We start from the raw sequence: 20,495 nt of genomic DNA on the forward strand, positions 1-20,495 counted from the left end.
AAATGAGGTTCTATTTTGTCTCAACCAGCATCCAAATAATGTCCAAATATTACAATTTGTTGATGTGTCTAACATCTCTCTTAGAGAGTTTTCCCTGTTTCTCTAACTATTAATGCCTTTTTTCCTACATGTAATTGGCTGAACAGGATCCACTCTCCTGTGGATTGCTCCTTACGTGGGTCTTGCTGTTTGTGCCCCAAACATGTTTACCATGTTCTGCTGCTCTATCTTGGGGAAGACACTACCTAGGAGATGAAGCAGTCTGTCTTCTTGTATCTGTTCTTCATCAGCATTTTAATTCTTCTCTCATGGAAATATTCTTTATTTCTTCTTGAGTGTTTCCTAGGGTTTTTAACGACATAACTTCTGTGAAGGTAATTTGGCAGTATTTGTAAAAATTACAAGTACTTGTGTTTTTGACCTAGTAATTTAACTTCTAGGAATTGATCCTGCAGAGATAATTGCACACCTGTGAGTTGATGTATTTCCAAAACTACTTGTGGTAGCATGATTTGTAGTAGTAAAAAATTGCATGATCTAAGTCCCCATGACTAGAAGACTAATTAAATAAATTGCACAATCTATACAGTGAAATACTGGAGGCCAATAAAAAATTAGGAAGTTCTCTTTTAAACAAATGATATATACATGCATATTCTCAGTGGAAAAATAAAGGATATCAAATGTTTACTACTTTATTATCATTTATTATAAGAAAAAGGGTAATGTATACATATGCTGAATTACAATATATGTAAGGTATCATTGGTAAGTTCCACTGAGGAAAACTGATAAGGATTGACAGAGTATGGGAAACAATTATTACTATATGTGTCTTTTTATCCTGTTTTATTTTTGTATTTTGTGAGAGCTTTATTTAGTTAACTTTTTAGTAAAAACATGTAAGTGCTATAATAAATGTTAGATTAAGATCTGAATTAATATATTTCATAGTTAAAGCCTGTTATAACATTATTTGTTACAAGTAGGATCAATATTCAATTAGTAAGACTTCATCCAAATATCAGGAAATACTCCATCAGCAAGTAAACTTATCTTACACTTAAATGAAGCAGTGCAGTGTCCATCTTGTGTAGGTAGTTCAAACAAGTGCCTTTAACTGCAGAGCTATCTTACCAACCCTTTTATGTATACAATTCATGTATTAAATGGACAGAAGTACATGCTGTTGCAGTCTGGTTCGCATTGCTGGTAGAAATCACTCAACCAAGAGCAGCTTCTGGGAAAAAGAGGTTTATTTTGGCTTACAGGCTCAAGGGGAAGCTCTACGATGGCAGGGGAAAACGATGGCATGAGCAGAGGGTGGACATCACCCCCTGGCCAACATAAGGTGGTCCACAGCAACAGGAGGGTGTGCCAACACTGGCATGGGGAAACTGGCTATAAAGCCCATAAGCCCACCCCCAACAATACGCTTTCTCCAGGAGGCATTGATTCACAAATATCCATCAGTTGGGGAGCTAGCATTCACAACACCTAAGTTTATGGTGGACACCTGAATCAAACCACCACATTCCGCCCCTGGCCCCCATAAACTGATAATCATACATGATGTAAAATGCAATGCATTCTTCTAACTTTAAAAGTCCCTATAGTTTTTATCAATCCCAATGATGTTCATACATCCCCATAGTCCAAGTTCTTTTAACTGAACCATAATACCAAAAAATAACCTCAAAAAAACCCATAATGGCACAGAATAAATTTTCACACTGCAAAAGATGGCACTGGGCATAGCAAAGAAACATTCAACCAATACAAGATTCAAAACAACCAGGGCAAACATCAAACTCTGTAGCTTCATGTCCAACAACTCTAGCCAGTGACAAATCTTCAAGTCCGATAATTCTAACCAGCAACAAGTCTCTGCAATTCCAATTCCGCCCTTCCAGCTAGGCTACTCACAGTCCTGGGAAACTTCATTGGGACCAGCAGTTCCTTGGCAGCCATCTCATGGTCCCAGCATCTCCACTGCAAGCCACTACAAGGCATGGTTCATCATCATGGAACCACGGGGTCCCTATGCAGGCAACCAGAAAACCCGCTTCACACTGCCCATGGCCATTTCCAAAACACAAGACCGTGTTGCAAACTCAATGACCCTCTTTCCAGCATTTCTTATACTCCATGATACCAGGTAGGGTGCCAATTTGTTAATCCAGGGGGAAATAAAGCAGACTTTGAAGAACAGGACACTCCTTGAGCACCCAGGCCCCTTCAAAAGAGTCTGCATTCTTGTTGCCCCAGCGCAGGTCAGCTAGCCCAGTCTCAAAGGTTGTAATCTCTCAGCTGCAGCTGAACAGGCAACGGTTCACCCAAAGATTTTTCTTCCTGTGCTCACACCAGTTCATTTCTACGCAAAGCAACCCTGTACAACTTCTCAGGACACAGGCACAAGAGCAAGCTTTTCACACAAACTGCTAGCCCAGGCCAAGCAAAGCTCTTTCTCACCCTCATAAGCCAAACCTCACAGTCCATAGTTCTTACTGCCTTCAGGTCTTTCAGCTCTGACCAGATTAGTCCATCAAGCTGTACTTACAGTGCTGCAGGGCATCTCTTAGGCCATGGTTTCAACTCCTTCCACATTCCTCTTGAATATCAGCGCCAAAAGGCCAAAGCCACATAGTCAGGTGTCTAGCAGCAATCCCAACCCTCGGTACCACTTTACTGTTGCAGTCCGGTTCGCATTGCTGGTAGAAATCACCCAATCAAGAGCAGCTTCTGGGAAAAAAAAGAGGTTTATTTTGGCTTACAGGCTTGAGGGGAAGCTCCACGATGGCAGGGGAAAACGATTGCATGAGCAGAGGGTGGACATCACCCCCTGGCCAACATAAGGTGGACCACAGCAACAGGAGGGTGTGTCAAACACTGGCATGCGGAAACTGGCTATAAAGCCCATAAGCCCGCCCTCAACAATACACTCCCTGCAGGAGGCATTAATTCCCAAATATCCATCAGCTGGGGAGCTAGCATTCACAACACCTAAGTTTATGGGGGAGACCTGAATCAAACCACCACACATGTTGACCTTAAATCTCACCCAGTGGGAGCATTGGGTATGGAGACTTCAGACAGCAGTTAAGATCCCTTAGGGCCCGGGAAAGGATGGTTGAAGGCATTTGCTTACAGAGTCTGCCAGTCTGGATTCATTTCCCCACACACCTATGTAAGCTGGACTCAGAAAGTAATAGAAGTCTCTGATGTTTGTTTGTAGGGACAAGAGGCACTGGTATACAAACACACACACAAACATACCACATACATAAAAAAATTCAAAACGAAATATTTTAAAAAGTTTAAATCCCTTAAATTTACTAGGTTGTACTTTCCTAATCTAAAAAACTATCTGTAGCCTGTTATCCGTAACTTGTTAAGATAATTAGCAATACTTTTCACTATGTCCTTGTGGTAGTTTAATTTTAGGTGTCCTCCGTAAATTCGTATGTTCTGAATTTTTTTTTTCCCTCCCTCCCCACCACCACACATTCCCATTTGAAATTCCATTCTCCATCATATTACCTCCCCATTACAATCATTGTAATTACATATATACAATATCAACCTATTAAGTATCCTCCTCCCTTCCTTTCTCTACCATATATGTCTCCTTTTTACCTTACTGGCCTCTGCTACTAAGTATTTTCATTCTCATGCAGAAGGCCAATAATCTGTAGCTAGGATCCACATATGAGAGAGAACATGTGGCGCTTGGCTTTCTGGGCCTGGGTTACCTCACTTAGTATAATAATTTCCAGGTCCATCCATTTTTCTGCAAATTTCATAACTTCATTTTTCTTTACCGCTGAGTAGAACTCCATTGTATAAATGTGCCACATCTTCATTATCCACTCATCTGTTGAGGGACATCTAGGCTGGTTCCATTTCCCAGCTATTATAAATTGAGCAGCAATAAACATGGTTGAGCATGTACTTCTAAGGAAATGAGATGAGTCCTTTGGATATATGCCTAGGAGTGCTATAGCTGGGTCATATGGTAGATCAATCTCTAGCTGTTTTAGGAACCTCCACACTGTTTTCCACAATGGCCGGACCAGATTGCATTCCCACCAGCAGTGTAGAAGGGTTCCTTTTTTTCCACATCCCTGCCAACATTTATGATCATTTGTTTTGATGATGGTAGCCAATCTGACAGGAGTGAGATGGAATCTCAATGTAGTTTTAATCTGCATTTCCCTGATGACTAGTGACGTAGAACATTTTTTTAGATGCTTATATGCCATTTGTATTTCTTCCTTTGAGAACTCTCTATTTAGCTCCATAGTCCATTTTTTGATTGGCTTATTGGATTCCTTATTATTTAACTTTTTGAGTTTTTGTATATCCTAGATATTAATCCTCTCTCAGATATATAGCTGGTGAAGATTTTTTCCCACTGTGTAGGTTACCTCTTTGCTTTTTTCACTGTGTCCTTTGCAGTGCAAAATCTTTGCAATTTCATGAGGTCCCAGTGATTAATCTGTGGTTTTATTGCCTGAGCAATTGCGGTTGTATTCAGAAAGTCTTTGCCAAGACCAATATGTTGAAGGGTTTCCCCTACTTTTTCCTCTAGCAGTTTCAGAGTTTCAGGTCTGATGTTAAGGTCTTTAATCCATTTGGACTTAATTCTTGTGCATGGCGAGAGAGAAGAATCTATTTTCATCCTTCTGCAGATATATATCCAGTTTTCCCAACACCATTTGCTGAAGAGGCTTTCTCTGCTCCAATGAGTATTTTTGGCATTTTTATCGATTATCAGGTGGCTATAGCTACTTGGGCTTACATCTGGGTCCTCTATTCTGTTCCACTGATCTACATGTCTGTTTTTGTGCCAGTACCATGCTGATTTTGTTACTATGGCTCTGTAGTATAGGTTAAAATCAGGTATGGTGATACCACCAGCCTCATTTTTGTTGCTCAGTATTATTTTAGATATTCGAGGTTTTTTGTGATTCCAAATGAATTTTGGGGTTGTTTCTTCTATTTCCATGAAGAAAGCCTTTGGAATTTTGATAGGGATTGCATTAAATGTGTAGATTGCTTTAGGTAAGATTGCCATTTTCACAATATTTATTCTTCCAATCCAGGAACAAGGGATGTTTCTCCACTTTCTAGTGTCTTCTGCAATTTCTCGCTTGAGTGCTTTAAAGTTCTCATTGTAGAGATTCTTTACTTCCTTGGTTAGGTTTATTCCAAGGTACTTTATTTTCTTTGATGCAATTGTGAATGGGAGTGATTCTTTGATTTCACCCTCTGTATGTTTGTTGTTAGCATATATGAAGGCTACTGATTTCTGTGCATTTATTTTGTATCCTGCTACATGGCTGTAGGTTTTGATCAGCTCTAACAGTTAGCTAGTAGAGTCTTTAGGGTCCTTTATGTATAGAGTCATGTTATCTGCAAATAATGATAACTTGATCTCTTCCTTTCCAATTTGTATCCCTTTTATGTGTGTCTCTTGCCTTATTGCTATGGCTAAGACTTCCAGAACTATATTAAATATACGTGGGGACAGTGGACACCCTTGTCTTGTTCCTGATTTTAGTGGAAAAGCTTCCAGTTTTTCCCCATTTAGTTATATGTTGGCTGTAGGCTTGTCATAAATAGCCATTATTATATTGAGATATGTTCCTTCTATTCCCAGTCTTTTTTTTTTTAATTTTTAATTATTTATTTGAGAGTGACAGACACAGAGAGAAAGACAGATAGAGGGAGAGAGAGAGAATGGGCGCGCCAGGGCTTCCAGCCTCTACAAACGAACTCCAGATGCGTGCGCCCCCTTGTGCATCTGGCTAACGTGGGACCTGGGGAAGCGAGCCTCGAACCGGGGTCCTTAGGCTTCACAGGCAAGCGCTTAACCGCTAAGCCATCTCTCCAGCCCTATTCCCAGTCTTGTAGGACTTTTATCATGAAGGGATGTTGGATTTTGTCAAATGCTTTCTCTGCGTCTAGTGAGATGATCATGTGATTTTTGTCCTTCAACCCGTTTATGTAATGTATTACATTTATAGATTTGCATATGTTGAACCATCTCTGCATCTCTGGGATAAAGCCTACTTGGTCAGGGTGAATGATCTTTTTGATACATTCTTGTATTCTGTTTGCCAATATTTTGTTGAGAGTTTTTGCATCTATATTCATGAGGGAGATTGGTCTGTAATTTTCTTTTTTTTGTTCTATCTTTGCCTGGTTTTGGTATCAGGGTGATGCTGGCCTCATAGAAGGAGTTTGGTAGAATTCCTTCTTTTTCTATTTCCTGGAAAAGCTTCAGAAGCAATGGTGTTAGCTCTTCCTTAAAAGTCTGGTAAAATTCAGCAGTGAATCCATCCGGGCCTGGGCTTTTTTTTAGTTGGGAGATTATTGATAACTGTTCGGATCTCCATGTTTGTTATAGGTCTATTTAAGTGATTAATCTCATTTTGATTTAATTTAGGTAGGTCATATAGATCAAGGAAGTCATCCATTTCTTTCAGATTTTCATACTTTGTGGAGTATATGCTTTTATAGTATGTCCCTATGATTTTTTGAATTTCTCTGGAATCTGTTGTGATGTTACCTTGTTCATCTCTGATTTTATTAATTTGTGTCTCTTCTCTCTTTCTTTTGGTCAGATTTGATAAGGGTTTATCAATCTTGTTTAATTTCAAAGAACCAACTCTTTGTCTCATTAATTCTTTGGATTGTTCTTTTTGTTTCTATTTCATTAATTTCTGCCCTAATATTTATTATTTCTTCCCGTCTACTGATTTTTGGTTTGCCTTGTTCTTCTTTTTCCAAGGCTTTAAGGCGAAGCATTAGGTTGTTTACTTGCGACCTTTCTAATTTCTTAATATAGGCACTTAAGGCTATAAATTTACCTCTTAGAACTGCCTTCATTGTGTCCCAGAGATTTTGGTATGCTGTGTTCTCATTATCATTTGACTCTATAAATTTTATTATTTCCTTGTTGATTTCTTCATTGACCCATTCATCATTTAGTAGCGTATTGTTTAGTTTCCATGATTTTGTGTATGCTCTATAGCCTTTCTTGCTACTGATTTGTAGTTTAATTCCATTGTGGTCAGATAGAATGCAAGGAATTATTTCAGTTTTCCTGAATTTGTTAAGATTTGCTTTGTGTCCTAATATATGGTCTATTTTAGAGAATGTTCCATGTGCTGCTGAAAAGAATGTATATTCTGCAGCCTTTGGATGAAATGTCCTGTATATATCTGGTCAGTCCATTCCTTCTATGACCTCATTTAATCCAGATGCCTCTCTGTTTATTTTTTCCCGGGATGACCTGTCAGTTGATGAGAGTGGGGTGTTAAAGTCACCCACCACCACTGTGTTTGGTGTTATATGTGACCTTAGTTATAATAGTGTTTGTTTGACGAATTTGGGAGCCCCCATGTTAGGTGCATATATGTTTAGGATTGTAATGTCCTCCTGTTGGAGTGTGCCCTTAATCAATATAAAGTGACCTTCCTTATCTTTCTTGATTAACGTTGGACTAAAGTCTACCTTGGCAGATATTAGGATAGCAACCCCTGCTTGTTTTCTAGGCCCATTTGCTAGAAACACCGTCTTCCAACCTTTCACCCTAAGGTAATGTCTATCCTTTGTAGAAAGGTGAGTTTCTTGGAGACAACAAATTGTAGGATCCTGCTTTTTGACTCAGTCTGCGAATCTATGTTTTTTCGTTGGGGCATTGAGGCCATTGATATTAAGAGATATTATTGAAAGGTGTGTATTTATGTTTGCCTTTTGTGTGTGTGTGTGTGTGTGTGTGTGTGTGGTTCTGGTTCTACCTGTGCTCTCTTCTGTTAACAAGTATTTGAGTATTGCTTGTTTTTTCTAGTTCCTTATATGTGTGCTTTTCCTTTTCTTCAGCATGGAGGATTCTATCAAGTATTTTCTGTAGAGCTGGTTTTGTCTTCAAATACTCCTTTAACCTGCTTTTGTCATGGAATGTCCTTATTTGTCCATCTATTTGAATGGATAACTTTGCAGGATAAAGTAACCTTGGTTGACAGTTGTTATCTTTCAGAACTTGGAATATATCACTCCAAGCCCTTCTGGCTTTAAAAGTTTGTGTTGAATAAATCTGCTATAATCCTGATGGGCTTACTTTTTAGGTAACTTGATTTTTCTCTCTAACTGCTTTCAATATTTTTTCTTTGGTGTGTGTGTTTGGAAGTTTGATTATAATATGGCGAGGAGCGGTTCCTTCCAGGTTTTGTCTGGTTGGGGTTCTAAAGGCTTCCTGTATCTGTATTGGCACCTCTTTCCCAATTTGGGGGAAATTTTCTTCTATGATTTTGATGAAGACACCTATTATGCCTTTTGAGTGAAATTCTTCTCCTTCTCCTATGCCCTGAATTCTAATATTTGATCTTTTCATAGTGTCCCGAATATCTTGTAATTCCCACTCATACTTTTCTATAAGTTTGTCTTTCTCTTTGTTGGCCTGTATTAGATCTGCCACCTGGTCTTCTAGCTTAGATATTCTGTCCTCTCCTTCTTCCATCCTACTGGTGAGATTTTCTACAGGGTTTTTTATTTCATGAACTGTGTTCTTCATTGCTAGTAATTCTGACTGGTGTTTCTTTATTATTTCTATTTCCTTATTTATGTCTTGTATTGCCTTCTTTATTTCATGAAATTGGTGTCCTGAATCTTCTTTGATTCCTTTGATTTCTTCTTTAAGTTCCTCTTTGACTCCTTTGATTTGTTCTCTGACTTCTTTGAACATATTTACAATCATTCTTTTGAAATATTTTTCAGGCATTTCCTCTAACTCGTTCTCACTGGAGGTCATTTCTGATGCATTAATATTTTTAGGTGGATTTATATCGTCTTGCTTTTTAGTGTTTCTTGTGTTATCATGTATATATTTTTGCATCTTGGATTAAGTTAATGCTTGGATTTTCTAGCTATTCTTAGCTGTATCAGTTGATTTGATGTTATATATTTTCAGGGTAGGAGCTTAAGGTGTTAGATGTGGCTCTTAAGACTCTGAGAGTATCAACAAAGGTGCTCCTAGGGGTTGAGTTTCCCTGCTATGGGAGTATTCAAGTAGGGTGAGTGGAATAAAACACCGGTAGATTCTAAAAGTTAACTAAACACTGTACCCATTCAGTCAAAAACAGCCCCAAGTATGTATGCCAGAGTAGTTATTATAACAACCAGATCCTCTATCAACACAGAGGTTAAGATATCTGGTCTGTTTAGGGATCCCAGTCAGCTTGTGACCAAGTGAGACCCTTCCCTGGTGCAAACCCAGTTTCCTTGGATGAGTTTGGTCTCAGTCAAGTTGGTGCCTGGGTCATCGGGCTGCTGTTCTAATTTCTGGAGCTGGGCCCTGGATTTTTCTGCAGGGCAAACCAAGCCTGGCAACTGTTGCCCTGCAGATCAGCATCCCCGCTGCTGGAACTGCTGCTGCTTCTGGGTCTGCTGTTTTTGCCGCTCCTGTGTCTCACGCTGCTGCCGGTTCTGGGTCTGCTGCTGCTGGGGCCACTGGTACCGGTTCCGGAGCTGCTGATGTTGCTGCCGAACTCTGCTCCTGCTTGGGTCCCGCTGTCGGCTCAAGTTGGCGTGGCCGGGTCCTGGACCGCTGCTCTGTTCGCTGGAAGTGGGCTCAGGCAGTGGGGGAGGGGAGGGAGCCGCAGCTGCTCTGGTTCTCTCGCTGCTCCACGTGGTCTTCTACCTCCTGTTCTTCTCCTCCGCTGCTCACTGCTGCTCTCCCTTCACATTTCCTGAGTTGCGGAGAGCACGGTGTGAGGGGGAACTCCCGCACCTGGCTTTTCCTGCAGCTGGAACCGAGACTGGCGGCTTTCTGGTGCGCCCTGCCGCCGCCGCGTTTGGCAGAGCAGCCGGGCCGCTTTTGCTGCCTGTGCGGGCTCTGGATGCTCTGGATCTCTCCTACTTCTCTGCTGCCGCTTCAGTTTCCTATACACCTCACTTTTTAGTAAATGTTTGTATTTTGCTGAGTGTTTTGGGGTCTTTTTTCCTCCCAGGCTGCTTTGGCGTGGTACCTACACCGCCATCTTAACCGGAAGTCCAACATACTTTTATTGGGAAGAAGGAAACCGTACGAATGCAGCCACTTTATGTTATCTGTTCTGAATTCTTGATCCCCAGCAGGTGGCAGTTTGTGAATTTGAGCCTTGCTGGAGGAGGTGTGTTGTTGCTAGGGTAGAGAATGGCTTATGGATTGTAGAGCCAGCTCCCCTTGCCCTTGTCAGGCTCACTCTTCGGCTTCTGTTTTCTACCTGCTTTGTCAGAAGTGCTGTCCAGACTTTGCTCATGTCATCCCTTTTCTTTCCATCATGGAGTTTCCCCTCAAATCTGTAAGCCAAAATAAACCCCTTTCCTCCCATAAGTTGCTTGTGGTTGGATTTTATTTTATTTTATTTTTTTTTTTTTTAATTTTTGCCAGTGACAGGAAAATAACTCCAACAGCTCTGAAGCTGGGAACATTAGATTATTATTTCAAGACTAGAACTCTATGAATCCATTGATCCTGGGGTAGGGGTGAAAATAAGGTCAGAAGGTATTATCCTTTAATTTTTTTTTTTTTTTTTTTTTTTAAGATAGTGTCTTGCTGGAGTCCAGGCTGAGCAGGAATTCAGGAATTCATTATGTAGTCTCAGGGTGGCCTTGAACTCACAGCAATCCTCCTACCTCTGCCTTCTGATTACTGGGATTAAAGGCATGTGCTACCATATCTGGAGAGAAGATTTTATCTTACTGTCTTATCAGATTTTCTGAGCATTTTGAAATTTTGCTACTTCTAGAGTTTTATCCCCCAGACAGTGTAGCTCCCAGCAAGTGGCACTTTGTCCTCCTTTTAGGGTTGTCCATCTTATACTTGTCTCCAGCTGAGCTGTAACTCCCATTGTTTTTCTTACTGGGTTTGCCAGACTGTGTAGTTGCATGGTGCAAACTCTGTGACACTCATGGAGCCCTATGCCCATCACACACTTAGGTTTTGAATGGCCAATTATTTGTATGCTTTTAAAGAGGGCAATTTCATTTTGTTCTAATGTACTTATACATAAATCACATCTTCACAATAAGCTCTAAGACATACCTTGAGATCATTAAAATGTTCTCTGCAATTTCTACAACCCCAGTAGCTTAACTTTGCATGTGTACGGGTATGTATAGTATGTATATGTATGTAGACAGATGCATGTGTCCTGTGCCAATACTTGTGGAGGCCAGAAAAGAACATTGGATGTCTCCGTTTTTAAAAATATTTTATTTATTGATTTATTTGAGGGAGGGAAAGAGAGAGAGAGAACAGGTACACTAGGGCCTCTAGCCACTGCGATACATGACTCCAGACACATGTACCTCTTTGTGCATCTTGCTTTACATAGGTACTGGAGAATTGAATGCCTTTGGTCCTTAGGCTTTGCAGGTAAGCTCTTTAACCACTGATCCATCTCTCCAGCCCTACATCCTGGATATCTCCATTTTTTACTCATCGACATGTTTTTGTTAGGTAGAATCTCTCTCATTGAAATGGGAGCTGCCTTTTTCTTTCTTTCTCAGTCAGACTGGTCAGTGAAACCCAGAGATTCTTTTTCATTTTCTTTTTCTACAGGACAAGGCAACAGGTATGTGGCCACACTTATTTGCTTTGTGAGTACTAGGAAATGAAACTTTGGACAAATCAGGCCCTTATGTTCAGACCCAAATGCTCTTACCTGCTGAGCCATCTGTCCAGCCTATAGCTTTTCATTCATTTATTTATTTTGGGTTTTTGAGGTAGTGTCTCACTGTAGCCCAGGCTAACATGGAATTAACTATGTAGTCTCAGGGTGACCTCGAACTCATAGTGATCCTCCTACCTCTGCCTCCCAAGTTCTGGGATTAAAGGTATGCACTACCAAGCCTGGTGTTTTCCTTGGTGTTTTTTTTGTTTTTTTTTTTTTTTTGAGGTAGGGTTTCACTCTAGTCCAGGTTGACCTGGAATTCACTATGGAGTCTCAGGGTGGCCTCGAACTCATGGTGATCCTCCTACCTCTGCCTCCCAAGTGTTGGGATTAAAGGCATGGGCAACCACGCCCAGCTTGGTGTTTTCCTTTTGATAAAGCATCATATGAGCAGAAGTTGAAAAACCAAAAAGCTGGCATTGTTGTCTGTGTTTCTCTTCTACTTTTCCTGAGATCTTTCAGTGGCTAACCTAGAGAGAAGGTGATGTGTCCTAAGTGAATGCCAAGGCAGTAAATATTGAGTGCTCAGAGCACAAGATCCATAATTCCTCACCCCTATTCTTCGGTCCAGTGACAGGAAAAGCTTCAAGTTGCTATGTGAGGAGTTCCATAAGGGATGGTTTCCTATCACTGCAGACTGCTGAACTTGGATTCGATTCAGAAGGAAATAATTAAATCCATTTCTCTCCTGATGTCTGAAAATAAGACTGGCCAGTTACTATTTTAAGAGTCAGTTCTATTTTAAGAGAAATACTACACTTCCTCAACTCTTTCCCTCCTAACCTAACATTAGCATCAGCTGATTTCTTTCACACGTTTTTCTACACACTTCCTAAAAATGCTGTTCTGGAAATTATAAGAAAATGTAACCAGAATATTTATTTTCACAGAGCTTTTTTTTGTTTGTTTGTTTGTTTTGTTTTTTCGAGGTAGGTTCTCACTCTAGTTCAGGCTCACCTGAAATTCACTATGGAGTCTCAGGGTGGCCTTGAACTCAGTGATCCTCCTACCTCTGCCTTCCCGAGTGCTGGGATTAAAGGCGTGCGCCACTACTCCAGGCTATACAGAGCCTTTTTAAATCAGTTTGTGTTTTACTTGTTTGCCCACACTTAGCACTAAAAATTACAAGCAGCTTCTCTGTCATCTGTGGCAATGAGCAGGATGAGGAAACCCAAGCTTCTTAGAATAGTACTACTACACCATTCATAAACAGCAAGTTGATAGATACCAGTAGCAGTAATACAACACAGGTGTTTGGAGAGATACTTGTTGGAAAAGTGCATGCCTCACAAGCATGAGGGCCCAAGTTCAATCCCCAGCACCTGTGTGAAAATGCCAAGCACAAAAATGCATGCTTGTGATCTCAGCACCAGGGAACAGAGACAGGAAGATCCCTTGGGCCAGCTGCCCAGCCAAGCTTGCCTAGTTGGTACGCTCTAATAGCAGGCTGAAGCATATGCACTTTCAGATAACTGATGACTTTGACTTATGAAAAGACACTTTTCACAAGCTGAATGCTACAGATACGGACATCCTTCCTTATATACTTGGTGTCAGACCCATGAGGCACAACTGTTGCTGAAAGCACTTTCAGATCTCAGGGACACTATGGGAGTCACAATAAGGAAGTAGCTTTGTGTGGCCTCAGGAAATTGGAGCAGAGTATTCCTATGCCCACTTCAGGACAGTATAGGTAGGTGACTTCACACATCATCTACAGTGTTAAGGCTCAAGGTGTAACTAAAGAAGCAAAATACAGTAGCCAAAGTTAATGTTGCAGAGAGATAGTCAAAACATCCAAAAGAAGAAAAAAATGGTTCACCTGAATACTTTAATATCCTTACAGAATTATTTCCTGTAGTGGAATATCACTATGTTACAATAGTACAGTTGCAGCTCTAGATGTATATCCAGATAACTTTAGAACTGACTTTGGATGCTATGAAAATCTTTCTGCTAATGTTGTTATTTTTTTTTCTTCTTTGTCTGTGTGCTTAATTACATCTCTGAAAATTTAACCATACTCTCTAGTCTTTCCATGTCACTTTAACTTCTGAAAGATTGAAGGATGAGTTAGGCTACAATTCCTTCCATGAGCAAAATAATTAGAAGTTACCCTACATCTGGACATGTTTATATTTTCAGAGACAGTATCAAACTGTAGAATTTTTATTATATAAGCAAGATTTTAATAATGAAAACTTGTAGAATCTAAACTTTTAAAACAAGTTGAAAAACTGAATTATCTTTTTGAATAATGTAGAAAGAAATTACACATGGAGGACATGCTTCCATCATAGATCACTTGTATGTCTCCTTATGTATCCTGAGCACCTTACATAGGACCTGATGTGACTCGGGATTGATACTTTATTGAGCAAATGAAACCTGAGTTACTCCATTCACAGCTAAGTATTTCTATAGTTCATTAAACATCATTCATAACAAGAAGTTGTTCAGTAAAAAATGGCTGTCTCTCACTAAGAAAACGAGAGGCCCAGTAATATGTTTCCATCAGGAATGCCTACATTCTTACATCCAAAACCAAATCTAACATCCAAAACCAATATGTAGCAAAGAGAGCAAAATATAGTCATTTCTTGAAGCATTGTGGGGTATGTTATAACCATTAAGGTCTAGCTTTGTTCTCAAATGGCCTTGGCCATCGTTATTCATCTTTGCATTTTGTTGTAGAGCATGCATGTCATTGCTTCAGTACAGATCCTTTTATTTATTTATTTTTAAAAAACATGTTTTGAAATTTATTATTATTTATTTACTTGAGAAAGAGAGAGAAGGAGAGAAAATGTGCATGCCAGGGCCTTCAGCCACTGCAAATGAACTCCAGACACATGTACCACCTTGTGTGTCTGGCTTTATGTGGGTACTAGGGAATTGAACCCAGGTTGCTAGGCTTTGCAGGCAAGTACCTTAACCAATGAGCTGTGTCTCTAGCCCCACTCTCCTGATACTTATCTAAAGGAAATTATTCACTGGCAAGTATGATTTCCCCTTAGTTGTGACAAAGAGAATTATTCATTACCATTTTGTTGAAGGCTGAAATCACATATCCAGGAGGGAAGGGACCTGCTAGCTCACTGCATTTTATTAGCATTGGTTTGGGTTTAACCCAGTAGTCACTTGCTGTGACTGAAAGACTTTGTGATTCAAATGAATCCTCTTTATCATTTGAAGTCTACTGAAAAAAACTTGTTTTTAAACAAACTATTCTTAGGTGTACAAAAATGTGTTATGTGGGCCACAGTATTAATTTTTCTGTTTCTGCTTTAAGGACTTGTGGGCTATTTAATTAAGAACCATTGTCATGCAAAGTTATCTGTCTAGCCTACAGTTAGCTGGGTGTTTGCCTCATGTGGTAGGTACAAATCACATGCAGCTATTTAAATAATTAAATTTAACTACAATTAAAATTCATTTCTGGTCTGGAGAGATGGCTTAGCAGTTAAAAGACACTTTTTTGAAAGCCTGATGGCCTGGTTTGGATCCCCAATACCCACATAAAATCAGATGCACAAAGTGGTGCATGCATCTAGGATTCATTTGCAGAAGCAAGAAGCCCTGACACACCTCTTCTCATTTTCTCCCTCTTTCGCTACGTCCAAATAAATAATAAACTGACTATTAAAAAAACAGACTCGTGTACAGCTGTAATCACCGAGGTTTCGGATGTCATTCTGTGGCTCACTTCCTCACCCATAAGCACTAAACTTGCTGCATACAGGTTGTGTCATTTTCCTGAATTGTTTCTGTGTCTTCTATGCTCACATTATTTTTCCCTGCAACTTTTACACCCTCTTTTTTTTTAATTTTTATTTTGTTTTTCTGATTTTATTTATTTATTTATTAGAGACAGACAGAGAAAGAAAGTGACAATGGGCACGTCAGGGCCTATAGCCACTGCAAACAAATTTCAGATGCATGTGCCACCATGTGCATCTGGCTTATGTGGGATCTGGAGAATCGAACCTGGGTCCTTAGGCTTTGCAGGCAAGTGTCTTTAACACTATGGCATCTCTCCAGCCCTACGCTCTTTTTTAAAAAAAATTTTTTTTGTTCATGTTTTATTTATTTATTTGAGAGCGACAGACATAGAGAGAAAGACAGATAGAGGGAGAGAGAGAGAATGGGCTCGCCAGGGCTTCCAGCCTCTGCAAATGAACTCCAGACGCGTGTGCCTCCTTGTGCATCTGGCTAACGTGGGACCTGGGGAACCGAGCCTCGAACCGGGGTCCTTAGGCTTCACAGGCAAGCGCTTAACTGCTAAGCTATCTCTTCAGCCCCCTACGCTCTTTTTAAATGGGCTGTACAAACGCAAATTTAGGTGCCATTTTATCACTATTCAAAGCACTGTTACACTTTTTTCATTCTCTAATAGCTAAGATGCTAAAATTCTTTAGACATAAAACAGAATCAGACAGTCCTTCCCTATGTGTGTCCTGTCACTCTAAAAGCAGTTACTCTGGGTTGATGGTTTTATTAATTCCTAGCTGGCACTTGAGGTTTATTGCTTTGTAATTAAAGAATTGGGGTGACTCTAGAAAGGAGATCTGAATTTTATAGCTTTTCCATCTCAAGGGGAAGAGTCCTTGCATTCTGAATTTTTCTCCAAATAGTTATGTTTTCATTCACAATTTTCTTCACCTTGCCCAACATGATGATGGCCTTGAAGCAGTTTCTGTCTGTGGCTTTGCCATTGTTACTTTCTTAGAGGCTTGGGGTCTCTAATGAAAGCCTAGACAAAAGAACCAAGAGAAGTGCAGTGGCACAATTTTCATTGGATTTTTCCCCATGTTTTTTGTTTTTTTTAATTTTTACTTATTTATTTATTTGAGAGAGTGAGGGAAGTAAAGAGGCAGGCATGCATGTGTTTGAGTGCACACACGCGCGCGCGCACACACACACACACAGAGAGAGAGAGAGAGAGAGAGAGAGAGAGAGAGAGAGAGAGAGCTTTCTGTAACATGCTCAGTAACAGTAATAGGAAAAGTGTGTGACTCACAAACATACTCTAAGGAATTGCCATGCTCCATTGGATCCTTGGTTGGTTATTTCTAAAACCAGATATGTTCCTGTAGGAAGAACTAAATCAGACTACCTATGCACTTAAAAAGAATAAAGAGAACAGACTGCATCAAAAACGACAGGGAATTCCTCCGGCCAGTCTAATCCACTCTGAGTTTTCAACTGTATTTACATTTAAAACAAGAGCAGACAAATCTCTTCTGTATTATAAAATCACATTTGTGAAATTATAGAAATCTTGGTGATAATATTAAGATGAAAAGTGAACAGAAGGTCAATTTGATAATTGATGTGGTAGGAAATTTTTATAGGCAGAGAATTTGGTAATGTTTCTCACCAAATAAAAGCTCTCCTATCACTTCCAGAGCCAGTTAAATTAGACAATCTGAAAAGAGGCAGCTGCACCTGTCTTTCCAGGGGCCTCTGTTGAGCAAAATCATAGGGCTGTAGGATTGCTGTGGTCTCACTAAGGGACTTCTGTGTGCACTTGTTTTATAATAAAGCCCTGATGTAGGATTTTTTTTTATCCTTTCTACTGAGTGCACTCTCAATTTTCTTTATAAATGCAGTACAAGAAACAAATTCTGTAATAAGCACCCTCCCCAGAAAATCAGGTCTTAGCTACACTAGTCACATGCATGTTCCCAATAGCCATAAGCACCTTGTAACTACATAATTGGACAAACATACACATAGGATATATTTGTCCTTGGAGAGAATTTTACTTCCAACATTGATAACAACTCTGTTTAACAAACTTAAGTCTGGCTTCTCTGAGCCATCCTCTTAACTAGACCTTTGTCACCAGTAATTGGTATCTTCTCTCTCGCTCTCTCTCTCTCTCTCTCTCTCTCTCTCTCTCTCTCTCTCTCTCTCTCTGTGTGTGTGTGTGTGTGTGTGTGTACATGTGAATGTGTTTTCAGGTTCTTGGCATCTTACATATATAATCAATGAAAGACAGACACAAGTAGTAAACAGCAAGACACTTTATGAAGAGCAAAGCAATAGTAAAGGTTTGAATTCACTGCTACAAGGGCAGTGAGCCACATGAGTGAAAAGTATCCAAGGGCTTCTACAAGTGGTATGGGGCTTCTCATTATAGGATTTTTAGAGAAGGATGGATAAGAGTGGTTGCTAGGGCATTGTTTGGGTGGGCCTCTTGTTTATTTGACAGGTTTGGGCTATAAAATATTATCTCTACTGCCCATGTTCCTTCTCATGATGCATCTGACTTTAATTATAAGTATGTATGTCCAGTTGTACACAGGCACAAAATAGTTTCACCATAAAAGTTCCCTTAGAAGACACCATTTGCCTTTCTATGCAAGCCAAACCCAGCTCAGACTGGGTGTTGCCCTGCTGTTACCATCCCAGATTTAACTTGGATGCATTTGAGTATGTTGTGATCATAAAGAGCTGCTAAGGGAAGGAGGAGATAGGTTTATTGTTTGGAGCAAGCTATATGTGCAAGCTCAGTACAAGTGAGGGTCTCAGGTTCAGAACAGGTTGATAGGGTGCTTTATGTAGGAAAAAAAGTGTGTTTAATGATTTGGGCATTTGGGGTGTCTTTGGAAGCCACAAAGCTATTCTTGGCTTTTGATTGAGCTTTAACCCAGGAAGTAGGGTGCCAGACAGTCACAGTTGTGTAAAATTTCCCTGGAGTCAGTGGTCTCCAGGTTTTCTTGTGAACTTGATATATGAAACCCACAATTCATAGAGGGTGAAGTTTAGAAAGATTTTATTATACTGCTGAAAAGAAGGAAAAAAGGCAGAGCTTTATCAAAGCAGGAGAAGGTCCCCAGAAGTGAAAAAACTTGACTGGTGATCCTAATTGGGGTCTTTTATGGTAACTTACTGGATAGCTACTGAGCTGGTCAATCCACTTCCAATGTCAAGCATATAGGCCCTTATGTATGACTTCTAGTGAAGAGAAAGTCCTTTAGGGAAGAAGAGATAAGGAAAGATCAGACCTTAGGCCATTTCAGGCTTCCAGCAAAGTGGAAACTGGGAGGACTCCTTTATGGAAAAAGACATAAGGAAGAACTGGATTCCCCCTTACAGGCTCAAGGACAGTACTTACTTTTAACCACCTTTAGTTTACTTTTAGAGCCTTGCAAATCCTAAATTGCCCCATTACTGCTCAAGCCACACAGTGTCCCAGTTGTTAAACTCTTCCCTATATTTGCCCGCTTCCCTTTGGCCTTGGGCTGTTTTATGTCTGTTTTTTCCAGTTTTGGTAAGAATCGTGCTAGATCAGTTTTGCAAGGATGTGTCACATGAAAATCTGAATTGATTTCTCATTCCTACTTTAGTAACTTATCATCCTTGCTTGGCTTTAGCAAAAATCCTTACCAAGTCAGGTAAGGCAGAGTTCCCTTTGTTCCTGTAGTTCCCTCTTCATAATCTTCCTGATCCTCAGTATGCTTGTTTTTTTTTTTTTGTTGTTGTTGTTTTGTTTTTTTTGTTTTTTTTTCCAAGGTAGGGTCTCACTCTTGCTCAGGTTGACCTAGAATTCACTATGTAGTCTCAGGGTGGCCTTGAACTCACGGTGATCCTCATACCTCTGCCTCCCAAGTGCTGAGATTAAAGGCATGTACCACCACACCCGGCATATGCTTCTTGATTATATAGATACCCCATTTGTTCTTTTGTTCAGAATTGGGCCTACTATCTCTCCACTGCACAAATTCCCAAAGTAGTAGTCTCTCTTTAATAAGATCTTATCATGTTTAGCAAGTGTCACAGATACTTTTAATAGCATTATTTTTTTCTTTTTTGTGTATGTGTGTATGTGCATGTTATTGTGTATATGTATGGGCATAATGTCCCTTGGCATGTGTGTGGAGTCCAGGAGACAAACTATGTTGTTGGTCCTTGCTTTCCACCTTGTTTGAGGCAGGCTGTCATTAACTGCTTCATTGACTAGGCTGCTTGGTCTGTGGCTGTCTAGAGAATTCTGTCTGTCCGCATCTCACCATGGGTATGCTAGGATTACACATGGGCAACTGCAACATCCACTTTTGTGTGGGATCCAAGCTCTGGTACTCACCTGCACAGGAAATGCTTCTTTATCCATCAAGGATCTCCTCAGACATTTATTTCACCTTTAAAAAAAAAATAAATGATGGTAAAGTACTTGCTATGCAAGCATGAAGACCTGAGTTTAGATCCCCAGTCTCCATGTAAAAAGCCAGAACCCTACAATCCCAGAACAAAGGAGGTGGTAACAGGATCTCAGGAGCATGGCAGCTAGACTAGCCATGTCAGGGAAGCTCCAAGTTCAATGATAGAACCTGCCTGGAAAAACCAGCTGCACAGAGATTAAGGAAGATACCTGACCTCAACCTTTGGCATGCACATGTGCATAAACACACATGCATGTGCACATACACACCCCACATACATACACATGCACAAAAGAACTAATCAAATATTTTAGCCTTTTGAAATGTCTTATAGCCTAAGGAGGGGAAAGGATTGACTAGGTATTTATTAAACATCCATTTATTGAGTGAAAAAAAAATTGCACGAGGTCATTGTAGTTATTAAATGTTCTTCTTAGTTTAGAAACCAATGTCCTCTTGACAGATAATGTGATCCAGGGAAACTCCCTGGGAATGTCAAATCCTTTTGGAAGCCTCGGGCACTGCAGAAGAAAGGGTGTCTTCTCATCAAGTCACAGTTCATCTCCATCCCAGTTACCTTTCGACTGATGGTGAGGAATCAGAC

The 20,495-nt window shown here is 40.1% G+C and overlaps 1 protein-coding gene across 1 annotated transcript in view; it reads left to right on the forward strand.

The window, feature by feature from the left end:
• Positions 1-20,495, forward strand: part of Serpini1 (serpin family I member 1) — a 108,822-nt gene that overhangs the window by 38,314 nt on the left and 50,013 nt on the right. The gene's annotated exons all lie outside the window — the stretch shown is intronic.

The sequence above is a fragment of the Jaculus jaculus genome, chromosome 11, assembly GCF_020740685.1.
Source record: "Jaculus jaculus isolate mJacJac1 chromosome 11, mJacJac1.mat.Y.cur, whole genome shotgun sequence".
NCBI classification, from domain to species: domain Eukaryota; kingdom Metazoa; phylum Chordata; class Mammalia; order Rodentia; family Dipodidae; genus Jaculus; species Jaculus jaculus.